At 44.7% G+C, this 14,400-nt stretch overlaps 1 long non-coding RNA gene and 1 pseudogene across 1 annotated transcript; both read left to right on the top strand.

Moving 5' to 3' along the window:
• LOC139274173 (zinc finger protein 585A-like) overlaps positions 1-14,400 on the top strand; it is a 101,260-nt pseudogene that overhangs the window by 42,540 nt on the left and 44,320 nt on the right.
• LOC139273816 (uncharacterized) lies at positions 3,484-7,141 on the top strand. The gene is made up of 3 exons (XR_011595387.1): positions 3,484-3,571; positions 5,496-5,610; positions 7,006-7,141. It is a non-coding gene; the product is annotated as an uncharacterized lncRNA (long non-coding RNA).

Below are 14,400 nucleotides of genomic sequence, written 5' to 3'. Positions count from 1 at the left end.
GGAGCCTTGGTTTGAGCGGCGGCGGCAGTCAGTCATATCGGCGGCTCTGTGGAAAATCTCTCTGACAGTCAGAGCTCGGTCAGAAATGAAACGAGAGGCGGCGGCACAGAGCAACCTAAAGGCAGCGAGCGGACGGGGCGGAGACATCCTGCTGTCAGCTCCCGGCCCCTCCAGCCTCTCTGTGTTTCTCTCTCCTCATTAACTGTCCGATTCCAATTCAACCCGGGCCCTCCAGAGTCCCAGACTGGCCTCTTTCTGTCCCGAACACCGGGATGTTTGTTGTCGAGAAAGCTTCCTCCGAACTGAAGGCAGCAATTTGGATTTAAACCCGTTTCATTGCTGCACTGATCGCGCTCTCTCACCCGATCGTGGACATTTTCTCTGTTTTTCGATTGAAATTTAAAATCACATCAAACTTGACGTTTAATTCCCACTTTAGACCTGAGCAGGGGAGCAGGGCGATCCTGTGACAGGGAAATCTTTGAATTTTACACAAGAGGGACTCTGGAATCCGGCGATGAGACGGACCCACAAACACAGTGACATTGGTCTCACCCGGCCGCCCCTTTAACACACTCTCACTCATACAATGTTCACATCTGCACATTCACAGCACAAACTGTCCCAGATTTACAGCTCCCAGCACAGGGTTTCCTCTCCGCTCGGCCTGTGCTGCCGATTCTCGGGGTTAGTTGTAGTTTCCTAGCTCAGTAAGTGTTAAACACACTGAGGCCGGCGTTCCTCAGTGTCTGTTCCCCAGATTCAGGGGCAGGAGCCAATCACAGCAGTGGCTGGCTTAACCCATATATGCTGTTAAGTTATTACATTGTTCGCACGCAGAAATATGTTTGATTAACGTGAAAATAGAAATTATGAGTTCACCGCCCCTCCACCCTCTCTTTGTCTCTCTCTCTCCTCCGAAAATGAGGGACATATAACAGTAACTGGTGAACTATCCATACCATGCTCACCACCCAGAGATGGCTATCAGAGGGAGCGACAGAGAGACAGACACAGAATCAGTCTTAAACTCCCGAACTGTGTATCCATATTACGCTCAATAATAGTGTCACACATTCATGTACAGCACACCGAAAGAGAGAGAGACAGACACATTATCAGTCTTACACTTGGTATCAGTGTCTCCATATTACGCTCAGTAACAGTGCCACACCGTCATGTGTAGCAACAGAGAGAGAAACAGAAACAGTATCATAGAAACATAGAAAATAGGTGCAGGAGTAGGCCATTCGGCCCTTCAAGCCTGCACCACCATTCAATATGATCATGGCTAATCATGCAAACTCAGTACCCCATTCCTGCTTTCTCTCCATACCCCTTGATCCCTTTCGCCGTAAGGGCCATATCGAACTCCCTTTTGAATATATCTAACGAACTGGCCTCAACAACTTTCTGTGGTAGAAAATTCCACAGATTCACAATTCTCTGAGTGAAGAAGTTTCTCCTCATCTCGGTCCTAAATGGCTTACCCCTTATCCTTAGACTGTGACCCCTGGTTCTGGACAACCCCAACATCGGGAACATTCTTCCTGCATCTAACCTGTCCAATCCCGTCAGAATTTTATATGTTTCTATGAGATCCCCTCTCATTATTCTAAATTCCAGAGAATATAAGTCTATTCTATCCAGTCTTTCTTCATGTGTCAGTCCTGCCATCCCGGGAATCAGTCTGGTGAACCTTTGCTGCACTCCCTCAATAGCAAGAATGTCCTTCCTCAGATTAGAAGACCAAAACTGTACACAATATTCAAGGTGTGACCTCACCAAGGCCCTGTACAACTGCAGTAAGACCTCCCTGCTCCTATTGTGTTGTACTCATAAGTGTTTCCACATCACGCGAAATAACAGAATCCCGCCTTCACAGACAGTACAAGAGAAAGGGGAAAGCGACAGAGAGAGAAAAGTGGGCTGAGAGAGAGAGACAGGGGAGTGCGAGGCAGGACGGTGAGACACAGAAACATGCACAGTATCAGTTCTAGACTGACCTGTGAGGTCCGGTTTTATCCTGAAAGATCCCATTAAAGAGACAGAAGATGCAGTCCCCTCTCTCACTGATATTGTACCACAGACAGACACATTATTAATCCCACACTGCGGAACAGTGTCAGAGAGTGAGAGAAACAAGGTCCCACATTTAACCTTCGCTTGCCTGTTGTACTCTCTGCAATCCTGCAGCTCAGGGCCGTTCGGTATTACTCTCAGTGACCGAATGTTTCACTCTGATTAAATTAAACTGGGACAGTTTCTGTCAGATATTAACTCCTGCACAGTTCCAGCAAACACTCCTACTCCCCCGTCCCTCCGATGTTTCTGCAGGATTGCTTTGTGAGGACAGGCTCACGAAGAGAAAAAACCCTGCACGGAATGATCCCAAATTGAGCATCTCAAAGGGGCAAGACCCCCAGCTTTAAACATTCTCTGTCCTTGCCCCCCAGGCCCAGTTCCTTTGCTCAGATTCTGATAAAAGTAAATCGAGAAAAGTGCACTTTGCTTTTTGAAGGCTGAATTATTGCAGAGCTGCGCATGCGCGAATAAGCCCCGCCCCTCGAGTCGATTTCCAGTGAGCAGAAGAGCGCATGCGCCCTCCCCGCCCCCAGCCCTGCCTGTGAGCGTCATTCACTCAGTGAGCGGAAGAAGATGGTTTAAACAGCCGGGAATGGAGACACCGCGGCCCCGGGGTAAGACAGCGAGCAGCAGCCTCCTTACAGCAGCACATCGCTTTGGGAGCGTGTCCGCAGATGGGCTCAGAGATCGGCACTGAGTCCGGGGGAAGTTCAGGGGGAGTCGGGGTCTGTGTGTAACAGGCGGAGTGGAGCAAGAACTGGTCTCAGTGCGTGGAGTGAGTGGGGGAAGGGAGAGGCCATTCTCGGGCTGTGTGTGGACAGCGTGTGTCCCGGGTAAGGGAGACAGAATGGGAAGGATCTGCTGTTGACAATCATTGCTGCTTTCTCTCTCCAAACCAGTAGTGAACGTTCCTGCTTTAGTTCCAGTCTCACCGTGTTTGTTGTCATTGGACAGTGAGCAGTGGAAGCAGAGCCGGACACTGAGGATTTATACAAGGAGCATCTATTGCAGGCACCGGGTGAGAAATGTGAAGGACATGTTTTAAACAACGGCTCTTTGTTTTTGGTTGAACGGTTAGTGCCCTGGGAGAGGAGAGTAGCAATCTGAGCTGTGTAAAAGTCCGTGCTCCATCGGGTCGTCCCATTCCTGAAGCAGGGCAGGGGTTGGGTTGTATCTGGATGTCAGTAAATTGCTGTAAATCTGCCCAACACACTTGGTGTGCAGAAGCCGAGTGCTGCAGTACTGCAGTGGAGTCAGACACTGACACTGTTTGTATCGCTGGCTTCCATTTGTGAATGTTCATAATGAATATTAATTGAACGATTACATTCATCACTTTAGTCTTTTCTACCTCTCCTATTCTTGAATGATCAGAGATACCTTCTCCTCCTACAGGCAAGGAATTGAAGGAACCGGAACAAATGTGAAGTTTCCTCCACCTGAGACATAAGGAACAGTGCAACCAGCTCCTTCACACACACAGTAGGTACGGTACCGATCACAGTGTGCGGATACACAGACAGGTTATCCAAATTAAACATTTTTGTGGTGCTGAATGGCCTCCTCCTATTCCTGTGTAACAGGCCCGAGGGGGCTGATGGCCACCTCCTGTTCCTAAATTAACAGACTGGAGATACTGAGTGGCCTTCTCCTGTTCCTAATGTAATAAACACGAGGGTGTTAATGGCCTCCTCCTGTCCATATGTAACAAACTCTAGGGGCAGATTGACCTTCCCCCTGTACCTATGTATTGGGCTAGAATGGGATGAATGGCCTCCTTTAGTTCTTATGTAACAGGTTCCAGGGGCTGAATAGCCACTTCTATTCCTGTGTAACAGACTCCAGGGGCTGAATAGCCTCCTCCAGTTCCTATGTAACAAGTTCGAGGGGCTGAATGCCCTCCTCCTGTTCCCATGAAACAATCCCGTGGGGATGATTGTCCTTGTCCTATTCCTATTCCTAATGTGACAGACCCGGGGGGCATAATTGCGTCATCCTATTGCTTTTTAACTCCAGTTGCTGAATGGCCCTCTCCAGTTCCTAATGTAATCCGCTCGAGGAGCTGAATGGCCTCCTCCAGTTCCTAATGTAATAGGCTCGAGGAGCTGAATGGCCCTCTCCTGCTCCCATGTCACAGGATCAAAGGGCTGAATGGCCTGCTCATGATCCTAATTTAACATGCTCGGGGGGCTGAATGTCCTCCCCCAGTTCCTATACAACATGCTCGGGGGGCTGAATGTCCTCCCCCAGTTCCTATACAACATGCTCGAGGGGCTGACTGTCCTCCCCAGTTCCTATGTAACATTCAGGAGAGGCTGAATGGACTCTTCCAATTCCTCTGTAACAGGCTCGAGGGGCTGAATGGCCACCTCCTGTTCCTGGTTAACAGTTCCGAGGGGTGGAATTGGCCTACTCCTGTTCCTATGTAACAGACCCGAGGGACTGAGTGGTCTTCTCCTGTTCCTAATGTAAGAAGCTCGAGGGAATGAAAAACGTCCTGCTGTTCCCATGTCACACAATCAAAGGCTGAGTGGTCTGCTCATGTTTCTAATGTTAGAGAGGCTGAATTTCCTCTTCCCACGTAACAGAATGGAAGGGCTGAATGGCATCCTCCTGATCCAATCTAATAGGCTCGAGGGGAAGAATCCTGTTCCTGTCTAACAACTCTAGGTGCTGAACAGCCACCTCCTGTTCCTGTGTAATGTTAGGTGGGATGAGTGGCCTCCTCCAGTTGCATTATAAGATGTGCGACTGGCTTATTGGCCTCTTCCAGTTCCTATAACATTCTCGGGGGGCTGAATGGCCTCCTCCAGTTCCTACGTAACATGCTTGAGGGTCTGAATAGCCTCCTCCTATTCTGATGTAAAAGGTTCCAGAGGATGGATGACCTCCTCTATTCCTGTGTAACAGTATCCAGTCGATGCATTGCCTCCACCAATTCCTTTTATAGCAAGGCTAAGGTGCTGAATGCCCACCTCCTGTACCTATGCAACAATCTTGAGGGATTGAATGGCTGCCTGTTCATTTGTAACAGGTTGGAGGGGCTGAATGGCGTCCATCTATTCCTGTAAAGCAGATTCCAAGGCTGAACGGTCAACTCCAGTTTCTAATGTAACAGAGTCGAGGGGCAGAATAGCTCACTGTTCCTATGTAACAGGGACTGAATGGCCTCCCCCTGTTCCTTTTGTAACAGGCTCGAAGGGATGATTTGCCTCCAGGTTCCATGTGCTCCTCAAATTCCCAGATCCAGGGACTGTTCTTCCCTCTTGTTTTGTAAATAGCATCGGGCAGTAAACAGGAGCTCAATGCTTCTTGCCCACCAGCTCTCTGATCGGGCTCCTCGCGCTGATTATGTTTTCTCATCTCGCTCAAACGTCCCCAAATGTTGCTTTCTTTTCCATCACCTCTAGAGTTATTAGTCAAGGTTGCATCGAGCAAATCGTGATCTCACCAGTAACAGCACTTTCCCGATGGTTATCCACGAGGCTGCTTCTGACAATTTCTTCTGCGTAAATGTTAACCACCGTAAGTAACTGAAAAGCTTAATTTCTGCAGCAACAACAAACACTTGCATTTATGACAGATACAGAGTGAATCCCACACTCACGCACTGTACCACAGACTGTCAGATACAGAATAAATCCCACACTCACTCACTGTACCACAGACTGACAGATACAGAGTGAATCCCACACTCACTCCCTGTACCACAGACTGACAGATACAGAGTGAATCCCACACTCACTCACTGTACCACAGACTGTCAGATACAGAATAAATCCCACACTCACTCACTGTACCCCTGACAAATATGGTTTATATAATGTATTAATAGCTCGTCTCTACTCCAAATATTTTTGAATCACATTTGTCCACTATAATGTTAAAAACTGTTGTCTGTTGGGGCTGTCTCTGATCTGTAAATTTCACAGATATAAGATAAAACACACTCTCACATACCAGAAACTGACCGGTACAGAATAAAAGCAACACGCAGATACAGAAACTGACAGATACAGAATAAATCCCACACTCACATACCAGAAACTGACAGGTACAGAGGAAACACACACTCGCTTACCCCAGATTGAGAGATACGGAATGAATCCCACATTCACATAGCACAAACTGACATATAAAGGTAAAAATCCACACTCAGATACCAGAAACTGACACCCCACACATCTACCACAAACTGACAGGTACAGAAAAAAAACACAATCGCATCCCAGAAACTGAGAGGTACATATTAATTCCTACACTCACATAGCAGTAGCTGAAATAAAACCCACATTCACATAGCAGAAACTAACAGGTATAGAATAAAACCCACACTCACATATCAGAAACTGATGTACACAATAAAACCCATACTCACATCTCAGAAATTGACAGGTACAGAATAAACCCCATACTCGCATATCAAAACTTGACAGGTACATGATAAATCTCAAATCACATAGCAGATACTGACAGGTACAGAATAAATCTCACCTTCACCGCCAAATCTGACAGGTACAGAATAAAATACACACTCAGATAATAGAAACAGAGAGGTACAAAATAAATCCCATGTTCACATAGCAGAAACTGACAGGTACAGTATGGAACCCACACCCACGTATCTGAACAATAATATGCAAGTAAAACCCATACTCGCCTATCGGAAACTGACAGGGTAACATACAACCAAAGACTACGGAATGAGTAGAATAGTTTAGGCACTCTTACCCCAGTGTCAGGCTCACACAATCGTTGTTTCAGTAATTCGGATGATAACTAACATGTTCTCAATGTGGCCCATTTAATTAGTGATAAAAGCAACTTGCGAAACAATCCCATTTTTGCTAATTTAATTTGAGACAGAAAGATGGTCTGAGCGTGTGCTAAATACATGTTGCTCCTCTCCTCCCCACACAGTGCTTAAACCGACGGGAAGGGCCCAGGCGAGCTCCCCTCCTCCAGCTCTGTCAGCGGCTGCCGTTTCCTCTGTGCTGGGCTGATGATCGTTGAACACATCAGGGAGCGGAGATATCCCGGGCCCGAGTAAGGGAGCAAACAGCAGCCTCCTTACAGCAGCTCATCACATTGGGACTGTGTCCACAGATGGGCTTTGAGTCGGGGTAAGTTCAGCGGCTGTCGGGGGCTGTCTGTAAGAGGCAGAGTGGAGCAGGAACTAGCTCTGGAACATGGAGTGAATGGGGGAAGGGAGAGGCCATTCTTGGGCTGTGTGTGTACAGTGTAAGGTAACAGAGAAAGTAAATCACCTCGCTCTTTCAAATCATTGCTGCTTTCTTTCCCCAAATCAGTAATGAATGTTCCTGATTCAGTTCCAATCTCAGTGCTTGTTGTTCTTGGACATTGAACAGTGGAAACACAGCCTGAGAGTGAGGATGTGAGGAGTGTCACAAAGTGCATCTATTGCAGGCACCAGAAGAGGACTGTGATCGGAGACATTTCAAAAATGGGTTATTTTGTTTTGGTGCGTTGAATTCTCAGAACCGTGTTGCTGGTGATCGAGAGATACATTGTCGCTCCCTCAGATACATCAGGATCCGGTCACTGTGACATTCTGTTAATGACACAGGCCCTCAACTTGGTTTCAATAGACTGAGAACAATTGTTGTACAGACTAGGTACCTGTGATTATATTCCAGGAAGGAATTCAGAATTTTACAGTTAGTCTCATGGGAGTGGGAGATATAAACCTGGACTGTACCAATCGGGTGGTCCCATTCATGGACCAGTGCTGGGTTTGGGTTGTGTCTGGATGCTGATAACTTACTATAGAACCATCCTACACACCTGGTGTGGGGAATCTGAGTGCCGCTGTACTGCAGTGAGATCAGGCAATGACACTGTTTGTATCACGGATTCCTCTCTCCAGATACTTTACTTTATTACAAACAAACGCATTGTAATAAATAACTTTATTTTTATATTCTCTCCATATTCTGTCCATATCATAACTAATAGTGTTCTCCTATTATTATTCTCAGCAAAATATTTCAAGCCAGAATAAATGTGATCTTTCCTCAACCCGGAACACAAGGAACAGTGCAGACAGCTCCTTCTCAGCCACAGTAAGTACATTATCACTCTCCGTGCGCAGAGACACAGAACTGACTTCAATCATATTGTCACAGGCACCAGAAGCTGTCAGTCCCACAGTGATCTGAATTTCCAGAGTTATATTATGAATCCCACAGTCACTTGGAGTAGTACAATAATATGTTATTTCAAAATCCAATCATATCGCACTGAAAGGCAGATCCAATTTCACTCCCTTACTCTCACCCACGATCAGTTAGACACTGACACGGTGTCAATCCACACTGGTGTCTGTACACTGACTCTCAAACCCAACAGCTAACTTACAAGAGCAGAGAAACGGAGGTAATGGACTGAACCAAACCTCCTCCTGAGACTCATCGATAATCTCAAACTATCATCCGCCTACAGCAGGTGGAGACGGAACCAAATCCAACACTCACACAGAGCAAGAATAGCTCAGTACAAGAGACTGTCAATTACATAATGAATCTCACACTCTCACACATCACCAGTCTAACAGATACATAATCAATTCCACACTTACACATCACCAGTCTAACAGATACATAATCAATCCCACACTTACACATCACCAGTCTAACAGATACATAATCAATCCCACACTCACACACATCACCAGTCTAACAGATACATAATCAATCCCACACTCTCACACATCACCAGTCTAACAGATACATAATCAATCCCACACTTACACATCACCAGTCTAACAGATACATAATCAATCCCACACTCACACACATCACCAGTCTAACAGATACATAATCAATCCCACACACTCACACATCACCAGTCTAACAGATACATAATCAATCCCACACTTACACATCACCAGTCTAACAGATACATAATCAATCCCTCACTCACACATCACAGTCTAACAGATACATAATCAATCCCACACTCTCACACATCACCAGTCTAACAGATACATAATCAATCCCACACTCACAAACAATACCAGAGACTGAGAGAAACATAATGATTCATACACTCAGACACATTGAATGACAGATTGAGAGAGAATCACAATCACTTCCAGTACCTGAGATTGACTGACTGACAATGAAACCCACATTCCCATACCAGGCCCTTACAGCTACAGACAAATTCTCACACTCACATTCCAGAGACAGATAGTTAGTGAACTCCACAGTCATTCACCAGAAACTGACAAGTACAGAAAAAACATTCCAGAGACTGATAGATACAGAGTAATACCCACACTCACATTCCAAAGACTGAGAAATACAGACTAAAAACCACACTCCCATAACAGAAACTTACAGGTGCTGATTAAAACCCTTACTCAAATATCAGAAACAGATAGATACAGAATAAAACCCACACTCACTTCCCAGAGATGGACTGATACAGAATAAAACACACAGTCACATACCAGAGAGTGACAGGTAGAGAGTAAAATCAACACTCACCTGAAAGTGACTGACTGATTCAATGTCAAACCCACAATACCACAGCTGTACCAGACACTTAAAGGCACAGAATGAAATCAACATTCATATAGTCATTGACAGGTACAGAAAACATACACACATTAACATACCAATGACAGACAGGTAGAATGTGGTAAACTCCACACTCACATAACAGAAACTGTGATGTATAGAATATAACTGCACTCATAACAGAAACAGACAGGTACAGATAAAAAGTGCCACACACACACACAAGAGACTGACAGGTACAGAGTGAAATCCACATTCACACACTTGAATAAAACACACGTTCACATAACATGCAACTGACAGGAGGAAAACCCACATACACATCCCAGAGACTTACATTCACAGAATAATACTCACACTCACATACCATAGACTGATGGATACAAAATAAAACTCACACTCATGTACAAGAAACTGACAGGTACAGATTAAAGCCCACATTACCTGAAATTGATTGAGAGTAAAACCCACACTTGCCTACCAGAGATTGAAATTTACAGATAAAATCCACACCTATACCAAAAACTGAAAGGTCAAGAGTGAAAACCACACTCGCACACCAGTAACTGACCGATACAGATTACAACCCACACTCACATATCAAACACTGACAAATAAAGAGTAAAACCGCACTCACAAAGAAAATCAACACTCAAATACCAAAAATTGACAGTGCCAGAGGAAAACCCACAATCGCAGAGTAGAACCAGATATGGACAGATTAAAATGCACACTCACATTTCAGAAACCAATAGGTACAGAATACAGCTCGCATTCACATAACAGAAACTGACTGGGATAGAGGAATCACAAACTAACATACCAGAGACTGATGAGAATAGAGTGAAATCCACACACACACCAAAAACTGTTATATACAGAGAAAAATTCACACTCACATACCAGAGACTGAGAGATAGCGTGTAAAACCCACACTCGCATATCAGAAAATGACAAGGACTGTGTAAACCCAACACTTGCATACCAGAGAATGAAAGATACAGAATGAACCCCACACTCACTTACCAGTAATTGACAGGCACAGAGTGAAAACCTCTCTTCCATACCATAAACTTACAGATATAAAGGAAAAGCCATACTCACTAACCAGAGATTGACAGATACAGAATAAATACTACACTCACTGGTGGGCAAAGTCTATAGCTACACTGTTAATCAAGAAATAATGGAGGCTTGTAAAAAAGGAACGGGAATAATCATGGGCAATTTTAATCTTCATATTGATTGAACAAATCAAATAGGCCAAGGTAGCCTTGAGGAAGAATTCATCGTGTGTATCTGGGATAGTTTACTTGAACAGTACTTTGTGGAACCATTCAGGGAGCAGGCTATCTTGGATCTGGTACTGTGTAATGGGAACAGAAGAACATAAGAAATAGGAATAGGCTATTTGGCCCCTCGAACCTGCTCTGCCATTTAGTAAGAACGTGGCTGGTCTGATCATGGACTCACCTCCACTTCCCTGCCCGCTCCTCATAACCCTTTATTCCCTTATCGCTCGAATATCTGTCCATCTCCGCCTTAAATACATTCATTGGCCCAGCCACCACAGATCTCTGGGGCAGAGAATTGCACAGATTTACAACCACCTGAGAGAATAAATTTCTCCTCATCTCAGTTTTAAATGGGCGACCCCTTATTCTGAGACTATGTCCCCTAGTTCTAGTTTCACCTTATGTGTGGAAATATCCTCATTGCATCCACCTTGTCAAGCCCCCTCATTATCTTATATGTTTCAATAAGACCACCTCTCATTCTTCTGAACTCCAATGAGTATTGGCCCAACCTACTCAACCTCTCTTCATAAGTCAACCCCTTCATCTCCGGAATCAACCTCGTGAACCTTCTCTGAACAGCCTCCAATGCAAGTATATCCTTTCTTAAATACGGAGACCAAAACTGTACGCAGTACTCCAGGTGTGGCCTCACCAATACCCTGTACAGTTGTAGCAGGACTTCTCTGCTTTTATTCTCTATCCCCCCTTGCAATAAAGGCCAACATTCCATTTGCCTTCCTGGTTACTTGCTGTACCTGCATACTAACTTTTTGTGTTTCATGCACAAGGATGCCCAGGTCCCTCTGTACTGCAACACTTTGCAATTTTGCTCCATTTAAATAATAATTTGCTTTTTAATTCTTTCTGCCAAAGTGGACAACCTCACACTTTTCCACATTATACTCCATCTGCCAAATGTTTGCCCACTCACTTAGCCTGTCTATATCCCCTGCAGATTTTGTGTGTCCTCCTCACAACTTGCTTTCCCACCCATCTTTGTATCATCAGCAAACTTGGCTACATTACACTTGGTCCCTTCATCCAAATCATTAGTATAGATTGTAAATAGTTGAGGTCCCAGCAACGATCCCTGTGGCACCCCACTAGTTACTGTTTGCCATCTGGAAAATGACCTATTTATCCCGACTCTCTGTTTTCTGTTAGTTAGCCAATCCTCTAGCCATATTACCCTCAACCCTGCGAACTTTTCTCTTGTGCAGTCACCTTTTATGTGGCACCTTATAGAATGCCTTTTGGAAATCCAAATACACCACATCCACTGGTTCCCCTTTATCCACTCTGCTCATTACATCCTCAAAGAACTCCAGTAAATTTGTCAAACATGATTTCCCTTTCGTAAAAACATGCTGACTCTGCTTGACTGAATTATGCTTTTCCAAATGTCCTGTGACAGATGTTAGGCTAACTCGTCTTGTAACACTGTTGTGAATCACCTTGGGACGTTGGACTACATTAAAGGTGCTATATCAATAAAAGTTATTCTTATTATTGTTATTAATAAAGGAAAGCTGCAGGTTTGTTTGCCGCCACCGAGATTCATCAAGATGTAGAGCGCATGCATGGCCATCTTTGCAAAACAGCAAAGTGTGGGCGGGGCTACACGGTCCCAGTGAACCCAGCCAGAGTCAGCACCTTCAGGGGAGGGAGAGGGGAACCAGTGAGTGCAGAACTGAACCCAGACAGAGTCAGCACCTTCAGGGGAGGAGAGGGGAACCAATGAGTGTAGAACTGAACCCAGCCAGAGTCAGCACCTTCAGGGGAGGAGAGGGAGGGGAACCAGAGAGTGTAGAACTGAACCCAGACAGAGTTGGTGATGAAAACTGGTAGTGGAGGATACGGTGTCTTCAGACGTGCGATGTGTTTGAATTTCAGCACAGGGAGGACGGAGAGTGTATGGGATGAGGGTTTACAGCTGTGGAGGAACAAGAGAGGCAAGAATGTTCCATGGATTCTACAATTGTCTGTTCTGAATTTGTGTCCTGTACTTGCAGTAATGGTTTCTGTAAACTCCTTTCCAGGGTATTAGAATGGCAGGATTTGCAGACTGGAAACTCAAACCAAACTTCGCATCAAGTTCTGACCGAATCACTCGATTCCTCAGTGTCGAGGAAATATTTAGCTTAAATTAACTCAGGCGGAGACTTTCAGAAGTGCACTCCGAGAGAATTTATTTTTAAAAAGCGAGATATATCTTGGAGAGCCTGCTTGGACCGTACCAAGGCAAAACTCTGCTGTACAAGCAAATTGTCCCTATCTTTATACAGAAATTGAATACAGAAATAGAAAAGGAATCTTATTCATTAGTCCCGCGAGTACAAAGGTCGTCTTGGGAGGTACACACTCTATCTGTCCTTGCATAGTTTCTCTCTGTTCACAGTCTGATAATCAGAATAAAAGGAGACTCCTTTTTAATACCAGATGGTCATTTAATTGCATCTCTAAGTTTCAAGGCTAAAAAAGCGTGGCTATTTTTCTAGTCCTATTATTTCCTTAAGCATAACAAAAACAGAATTTAATCCTTCCCTTTTCCATAAGCCATAGATTCATAGATTCTTTCTTCCACAATTCCCTCCTTGTTGATCTTTTTATTTTTTAGATCAACACAATTTCCTGTATTCTCTTGAGCAAAAGGGGGTGTATACCCTTCAGGATAGGGTCGCATTTGGAGATATTCGTCTTCATCAACCTTTTCCTCTAAGCGACTTAACCTTCCTTTCATGTATATACCTTTTCTTTCTATTTCGGAGAGCATGCCTATTACTTGACTAATTAAATTTTTTAATTTTATCCACATTCCGCAAAGGATTATTAATAATACAAGCATAACCACACCTACGATTACTATGGGGTGTATAGCAAGCTTCAGTACTGCTGTAATCCTTCATCCCAGGCATTTCTGATTTTTATATCTTCCCCTACCAGTCCTCCGACGGCCTGGATTTTATTTTGTAGGGTCTCGATATCCATGGAGTTCAATGCTCCTATTCCTGCTCCCACTGCACCTAACACAGTCTCTAATACATCCCGTTTCTTTCTTTGGGGTCTTTCTTTTTCAAAAGATACCTTAACACTGGTTGTGTGGCAACCATCTTCTTTCTTTGGGGGATATTTAATTCGTATTGTTAGATTTAATACACCTGGGGATCTTACCACTGGGATGCAAGTGGTCAGTATCCTTTTTAGGTGTCCCGGGTCTCGGTCTTCTGGGTGGCCGGATTCTTTTACTGACCATTTTACCACAAATGGGTCTCCTCCATTCACCGGGGTGTTATTCATGCACAACATCCGCTGCCCTTCTACCACCATACTTGTATATGAATAACGGAGGAAGTCTTTTCTCTCATCCGGCCCTCCTATGTACCCCCATCTCTTGTTTTTCCCCGTGCTGTGGGTACACTTCATCCACACATCGGCCTGGTATTCTATGAACAACTGATACCCTTTCCCCAATA

The sequence above is a fragment of the Pristiophorus japonicus genome, chromosome 9 (genome assembly GCF_044704955.1).
Source record: "Pristiophorus japonicus isolate sPriJap1 chromosome 9, sPriJap1.hap1, whole genome shotgun sequence".
NCBI lineage: Eukaryota > Metazoa > Chordata > Chondrichthyes > Pristiophoridae > Pristiophorus > Pristiophorus japonicus.
This window is presented reverse-complemented; position numbering and strand designations above follow the sequence as displayed.